The following is an 8,590-nucleotide window of genomic DNA, read 5'->3' on the forward strand; positions in this document are numbered from 1 at the left end:
CTACCCTTTAAAAGTAAAAGCATGTACCCCTCTCACTCGCAGGTCCCCTAAAGGACTCTTGCCCGCTGTAATGGCTTATTAATAAACTTTCTTAACTCTAACTCCAAGAAAGGCTGAGCTGAATTCTTTCCAGACACCCTGTTGAACCTATCGGGATCCCGTTTCCCCCCCCAACAACTCCAACTCCAGTGCCCTATCCACTTATGCCAATGCAGTTCTTGATAGCAGTTACAGAAAACAATAAACAAAGATTTCAGGATATGAAGACATCACAGAGTTGAGATCCGCAACAGTGAAGGAAGTAAGCAAATTAATTAGATCAATCATGGATTCATCAGAGTATAGAAGGAGTTATCTTCATTTTATGGATGAGGTGTGGAGGAGTTAGATGACTTGCCCTCGGGACAAGTGGTTGAGCTGGGACTAGAACACAGAGTTGCTGACCCCTCATCCTGTGTGCCCTTAACCTTAGACTTGATTGTAATCTCAACTCCTTCACATGCTCCTGAAACAAACAAATAAATAGATAAACAAATGAATGGATAGATTTAAAAATAAGGGCCTGACCTTTTCTAATCACTTTCCTGTGATCTCTGTTCACAGCTGGCTGCAGCCAAACCTTGATCTAGCGCCTCTCCAGAATCTGGGTGTGATTTATTAGGTGAGAATAGACTTTGTGGCTTCTGGGTGGCTGGAGGCTGTTGCTGAGACCATGAGCTGGAATAACAAGGTGCCCTTTCCCCTTTGGATGGGAAGAATAAGTTGTTTGCCCTTTCAAGTAGAAAGTCTGGCAGTAGTGTTTTCCTGCTACAGCATCTGAAATCCCAGCTGGGTCAATTTAGTAATGGCAGCTAACTGGAACTTCAGTGTCAATAAGTCTTTTGAGGTAATATTACAGCAACTCCACTAATGCTTTTGCCAAACTAGAAGACAATGTCAGGGCTTCATTGTACCTTCCCTTGCCTGTAGAATAAGGTCTGCTACATCCAGGTCATGTGAGCAAAAGGATGATGGACTAGACATAGAATTATCAGTGCTGCTGAGCACTGAACAGTCAGTGTTAGGGAAAACAGTGTCTGAATTGCTAGCGTGGGTGGGGTCAAAGAACTGAGGAACAGAAGGAATGGGACAGGTCACTAGAACAGGACACTGTGCATGTAGTGGTGCTAGGCAGCACTCCACCAAGCCTAAGGAAGAATGCACTAGCCCCAATTGGGGCTAGTTTTGACCATCCAAAACTCAGTAGGAGCAGTGACATTGGCTAGTGAACCATGAATTGCACAGTGTGAGAGGAGGATAAGACACTTTGAGATCCAGTCCCCAAGAAAACCACAGTCAGAGGGGAGTCAGGAAGTCAGTGATAAGCAAAATAAGGAGGGGAAAGACTAAAAGTACCAAAGATTTTAGGAAGAAATCTCAAAGACCTCAAATATAAACAGATAAATCAACAAAGAAAATAGTGACAAATAAAAGACATGTGACCTCCAAGTATCATAAATAAGTTTAGGCATCTATAAATAAATGCTGAAAAATAAAAGAAAATGATCCAACACTTAATGAACTAGAGGTCCTTGTGGAACTTGAGGAGAACATGGAATGACAACACATTATACCTGTGTGATTTAAAAGAGAAATGAGAATTGGAGCAGAATTTATCATGTGCACAGAAAAAATAATGATCAAAATAGAAAAACTGTTCTCTGCTATGGCAAACCTCACCAAAGAAACATAAAGAAAACAATAGATTGGGAATGCAAATGCAGATATGAAAGACAACCATGAAGAAGAGATGCAAAAAACAATAACATTAAAAGAAAATATGTTCACTGTGCAAGCAAAACATACTGATCTCAAAGGATGTTTAGAGATAGCCTAAGGATCATAGGTCTCCCAGAATATAATGAAGGAAATAATAGAAAAGAACTTTCCAGAATTTCAGAACATAGAAAATGAAATTCCAATTGAAAGAATTCATAAGATTGCCTTTAGGGGAAAAAATGCCCAAGTCTGTAAACTTCAAGATACATGGTGGCTAAATTTAACAAGTAAATTCAGAAACAAGAAGTTCTGAAAAACATCAGGAGAAAGACCTTCAAACATAAAGGAAAAGGCATTAAAATAATGCAAGACTATTCTGTACTCACTAGAAAAAGGAGGAGGGAATGGAATAATATGTTTGGAAGAGCAATGGGGCTCAGTATGCAGCCCATGACAACCTATACTGCAAATTAGGGGGAAATAGATAAAATGGAAACAGAAACAATAGAAATAATAAATAAAACTAAAAGCTGATTCTTTGAAAAGATTAATAAAATTTATAAAGCCTTAACTAATCTGACTAAAAAGAATAAAGTAGAAAATCCAATCAATAAAATAGCAAATGAGCAAGGTGCAGTCACAGCAAAACCAAAGAAATAAAAAGAATAATTAAAATATACTATACACAATTATTTTATAACAAAACTGAGAACACAAAAGAAATAGAGGAATACCTTCAAAAATGTAAAATATTCAAACTATCAAAAGACCAGATAGAGATCTTAAATAACACAATCTCAGAAAAGGAAATAGATCTAGTTGAAAAGCAGCTGCCAAGGTGGGGGGAGAGGAGAAACCTCTTCATCCTGATGGATTCACAGAAGCCTTTCAAATTTTTATTTTATTTTAAAAAAATTAATTAATTTTTAGTTTTCAACCTTCACTTTTATAAGATTGAGTTCTAAATTTTTCCCTCTTCCTTCCTCCTCTCTCCTCAAGATGGCAGGCAATTTTATATAGGCTATACATATATAATCATATTCAACATATTTCCACATCAGTCATGTTGTGAAAGAAGAACAAGAACAAAAGAAAAAAACCATGAGAAAGAAAAAAAAGGGAAAATAGTTTGCTTCAATCTGCATTCAGACTCCACAGTTCTTTCTCTGGATGTGGACAGCATTTTCCATTTTTAGTCTTTTGGAATTGTCTTAGATCATTGCATTGCTGAGAAGAGCTAAGTCTATCAAAATTGATCATCAAACAATGTGGCTATTACTGTGTACAATGTTCTTCTCCTGGTTCTGCTCACTTCACTCAGCATCAGTTCACATAAATCTTTCCAAGTTTTTCTGAAACCTGCCTGCTCATGAATTCTTATGAAACAACAGTATTTACATTCATATACAACAACTTGTTCGGCCATTCCCCAATTGATGGGCATCCCCTCAATTTCCAATTCTTGGTCACTACAGAAAGAGTTGCTATAAGTATTTTTGTACATGTGAGTCTTTTCCCCTTTTTTTATGATCTCTGTGGGAAACAGACCTAGTATTGGCACTGCTGCATCAAAGGGTATGCACAGTTTTATAGCCATTTGGGTATAGTTCCAGATTACTCTCCAGAATGGTTGGATCAGTTCACAATTCCACCGATAATACACTAGTGTTCCAATTTTCCCACATCTTCAACATTTATCATTTTCCCTTTTTGTCATGTTAGCCAATCTATCAAACTTTTAAAGTACAGTTAGTACCCATACATCAGAAATTATTCTCAACAATTCAGAATAGAAGAACCCTATCAAAATCCCTTTATGAGACAAATATAGTCCTAATACCTAAACCATGGCAAGATAAGTCACGGAAAGAAAACTATGACCAAAATCATTAAGGAACATTGACTAAAAAATTTCAAACAAAATCCTATCAAACAGACTACAGTGATTTATCCAAGAATCATTTGTTACAATCAAGTGGGATTTATACAAGCATGCAAGGATGGTTCAACTTTAGGAAAATAATCAACACAATTAATCACATTAAAAACCCAAAACATCACAAACCACATGATCATCTCAATAGATACAGAGAAATGAAAGTCAAAACAACCCTAAAGATTCATCTCACACCCTGAAAATTGGCAAAAATGACCAAAAATTTAACAACAGTTAATGTTTGAAGGGTTGTGGAATGATGGGCACACTAATACATTGTAGTGGACCTATGCAATAGTACAACCATTTTGGAATGTAATTTGAAATTATGAAAACAAAGTGACTAAATGTCCATACCTTTTGAACCAGAGATTCCATCACTGGGTTTATACCCCAAGAAGCCATTGGTAAGAAAAAAGTCCCCATATACTCCAAAATATTTATGGCATCACTTTTTGTGATGGCTAAGAATTGAGGAATGACTAAACAAATTGTGGTAAATAAACAAAATAGAATATTACCATGCTGTAAGAAATGATGTATATGATGAATACAAGAAGCACAGGAAGATGCATAGTGAATTAAGCAGAGCCAAGAAAACAATATACATAGTAACCACAACAATGTATATGGAATGATCAATGACACACCAAAAAATCAAAAGTAAATGTAACAAAATTAAAGATCAAATGGGGCTTGAATGAAGAGAGATGAGAAGCCAAACCCAACCTACCTCTTTGTGGAGGTGGGAGGTCCTCGGGTGTTTACATATGTTTTTGAACTTTTTCAATGTATTGATCAATTGTGCTGACTTTTTTTTAACCCCCCCCCTCAAAATACTGTTTCTCATATGGGATAGCTCTTGGGGAAGGGGAAGGAAGGGATACATGGGATACTACAGTGATATAAGAAACAGAAAATATCAATAAAACTTATTGGAAAAAATAAGGGCTGCTTATTAGGCCATTTGGCTTCCTTTGGTACTAGGTTTATTGCTTCAGTAAATGATCTCTTGGTTTTTGAGGCTGGCCGGTCAGACACACTGATTAAATAATGCCATGTGACCACAATTACTCCATTCACTAGCAGTACCAGAGCTTAGAAGGGGAGGCTTCCTTGTATGAAAACCATACAGTGGAGCCTTGAAAAATTTGAGTGTCCCACACCCAGGCAAATACATCTCTCTAGTTAAGTAAAGGTTTATGTGCAGGTTTTGCTGACTCTGTCCTGAGAAGTTGATCTGCATTTGTGCTGGTACCTTGTCTTCCATATTTTCAGAAGAAAAGCAGAAAGGAAGCTGAAAAATTCCCTGGGATAGAAGTGATGACATTAAGATCAAAGTTGATTTCCCATGCTGTTTTTTCCTCAATGCTATGACTTAAAATGTCAAGAATCAGTCTGGAGATGACCATAATAAAAGGCATCTGGTTTCTCCAGGGAGATGCAGCACAGTCCTTTTACACAAATTTCTCTTACTTTGCAGATGTTTTGTAGTTATTTAAAGCCATATTTTTCTTCCTAGACCATTCAAACCCTTTGAAGACAATACCCCACAGTTAAGTCTCTGCTTTTCTATTTTCTGTGGCTCTTGATCTAGAGCTAAAGCTCCTTCCTCTTAGTGGGGTGTTCTTTGAGGTTATATCCTGAACCTTTTGGTTCTACTAGACTCTTTGCCCTTCTTACCTTCTTCTTGCTTACTTATCCTATTTCTTTGCCCCTTGAACTGAACACATCGCCACCTATTAAAAATAGTTCCTGAGACTCTAGGGTCCTAGGGGTTCTTGGGCAGAGGTGGCCTCAAGGGAGTGTGTCAGAGGTTCATGCTGCCCCTCCCCCTTTTTAGAAATGTGGACTGATCATCCTTCAGGCCTGTTTTGGAGGGTTGGGGTACTTAGTACTTTTTTTTATTACAGATTTTCTAGTTTACATTTGAGAACAAGCCTTGTATAATTTCATTTCTGTATTTTCGGATCCCTAGGTTTCAGATCCAGACATCTTGTAGAAAAAAATATATGACCAGAGAAGGAGGTGGGCTAGTTATGTGGTACAAATGAGGAGGTAACAAATGGTTAGCCAACAGTGTTGTACTAAGACCTACTCAATGTCCAGCACACTGGGTAAAACTTTTTTGGAGGGCTTATGGAAAACACATACAGGAATAGCACAAGATAAGGTGGTGTGAATATTATAATCATACCAGAAAACCGACACAGTGAAATCATGGATCCAATGTTGTTTCCTCAGACTTTAACATGAGAGTATTCTATATATGAAGGTTTTCTATTTTGCCCACGTGGTATCTTTGGTTGGTTTCATTGTGTTCCTTACACTCATGCTTTGTTGTCTGCTTCTATCATTTTGAACAGCTCACTAGTTATTCATCCTTTGGAGCTTACATCCTGTCTCATTCCTACTGACCACATAACTCTGACTTATCCCTCCATGAAGGAAATACCCATATTTTGCTTTATGGAATGTCTTCTAATATTAGGTTGCTATGACCTGTTTTCTAGTAGAGACAGGCTGATTTGTCTGCTCACAACCTCAATAATTCCCAAGACCTTGTCCCTAACATCTAGAATCTTTGTTTACTTACTATGGAAATTTGGATAACTTAAAATGGGAAAGGCCATTTGGTTATCACGTTTGCTCCATCACAAGCAAGAGTCCATTTGATTCAGTTCAATTCAGCATTTATTAAATATCTACTATGTATTTGGTGCAGCGGATACAAAGACAAAAGCATCACCCAAAAAGAGCTTAGGTTCTACTGGAGGTATTATTTTGAGATAATAGGGATCAGTAGATAACTTATTAGTTACTGAAAGCAATCCAGCTCACTGTTTCCTTCTTGAGAAAACAACACTTCAAGGAAAAAAAACCAACCTAATAAGTGTCCTAAATTACTGGTATGATTAAAAAAACTAGCAGTCTTTTCCCAGAATCCTCTTTAGTCATGAGCAGTTCTGTTATCTTATTGCCTCACTGACTCTCTAAAAGAACAAGGCTTTCCCTCTTTATTGTCTCTCTTTTCCATATCTTGGAGGCCATACTGTCTTCTGTACTGAGTTCCCTAGAAACTAGAAACATTTGCATTGTTTGTTTTAACCTCTTGTGCAATCCTTCCTGCTGTTGGAAAAGTTCTGATTCAGTCTGTAATAGCCATAATAAATAAGGTTAGTATTGCATCATCTAAGAAGTTGCAGAACAGAAGAGCACTTAAAAATAAGAAATTTTTAATCCCACATCCTTGTGATTTCAAATATATTTTAGAGAATAACACTAACTACCCCTTAAGTGAAATTCTTTCTCAAAACAGACCTTCATGTGACTAAAATCCCAATTTCATTGGTAAGCCAGATAGGATCCTTTCTGCCAGAACAAGAAAGACAATGGCAGCTTAATGCTTGGATTAACAGAGGAAAAAGTGGACATGAATATATGGAGAAAGTCTAAAGGCAGATTTTTAGACAGAAGTTCAAGTGTGATAAACATGGTGGTCAGGACTGAGTTTAAATGGGATGAAACAGAAATGGTCTATAGTCCAGATGTAAACTGAAAACAAAATTAGCCACTTTCTCATTTGTGATCTTACTGGAAATACTCAAATAAGTCCCATAATTTTGATTATTCATATTCATCTTTTTACAGAGAAAAGGTTCTTAGTAAATTTTAGATTTGGGAAGAAAAAGGTTATCATATATTCAGTCCTTAAAACGAATGTGATATATAATGCATAGATAAGACCAGGAGCATTGAATCATACAGTTGGAAGGGGTCTTGCTTGAGGAAAAGTTGAGTATATCTGGGCAAATCAAATAATTACAAAACATAGACTGGGGTGCCATACATTATAAGGAATCACGATACTTATTATTGATTGTTAGAAGTCATAGTAGGTGAAGTTGTTCCAGGCAGGTAGAATAGTGTCAAAAATGCATAAAAGTGGGAGATTTAGGTAGAAACATTGTGTATTTTTACTAGAAATATTAGGAACACTAGAAATCAAGACCAGTCAGACTGGGGTAGAATGGCAAAAATCTTTAGATAAACAAGTTTGAAACAGCAATCTGGGAAAGGGCATTTTAGTATTTACCTTATATTTGAGTTTTTAATGACAATGTTAAAGCTGTATAGGGATTTAAACAATATCATTTCCACATTTGTTCAGATTCATAACAGTATGTATTAAATATAAAGAACAAAGGAGCTCTGGAATATAGAAGATGGTAAAGTTAATTCACCTTTTCCAAGTAGGGAACTTTGACTACAGTTAAATTATAAGACTTAATTTGGCCTCTCCCTAAGACACCTAAGTTCAAATCACCAAACTACAATTAGTCTTTTCTTAGACTTGGAACTAATCTATCAATGATGGAAAAGAAACTTTACATATTAATACATATTAATACCATTTTCCAAGTACAATTGTGAGACCCATTTTCCATATGTATATGTGTGTGTATGAAATTCCTAACTATCCCTTACACAAACATCAAATAAAGTCAATGTCACCTAAAGCTGTTTTTTTCAGTTTGCCTTTTATCAGAGGTTAGTTAATTCCAGGCTAAAGAAGACAGGTGTAGATATTTATTAATATTGATTTAGTCTGGGAAATTATTTTGTGTTTTTGAGTCTCTCTGCTGTTTAACTGTCATTTAAAAAAATAATGAGATTCTAAGTTTTATAAAAGGAAGCTTAAAATACACAGAGGTTAACTCAATGCAGCCGTGGGGTGTGTCTTTTAAAAATTAGCAGTTGTACAGACCACTCTTTGCATTCTTTAGAAATAAGATATAGTTCAATATTTTTAATCATAGCAACAGTTGATAAGAAAAACAGCAAAAAAGGTAATTGTTTCCATATGGAAAGAAAAGGAAGAAACTAGTCAAACAG

The sequence above is a fragment of the Petaurus breviceps genome, unplaced genomic scaffold, assembly GCF_028583685.1.
Source record: "Petaurus breviceps papuanus isolate PSGF00001 unplaced genomic scaffold, PetGlider_PUasm1.0 91023, whole genome shotgun sequence".
In the NCBI taxonomy this organism is placed as follows: domain Eukaryota; kingdom Metazoa; phylum Chordata; class Mammalia; order Diprotodontia; family Petauridae; genus Petaurus; species Petaurus breviceps.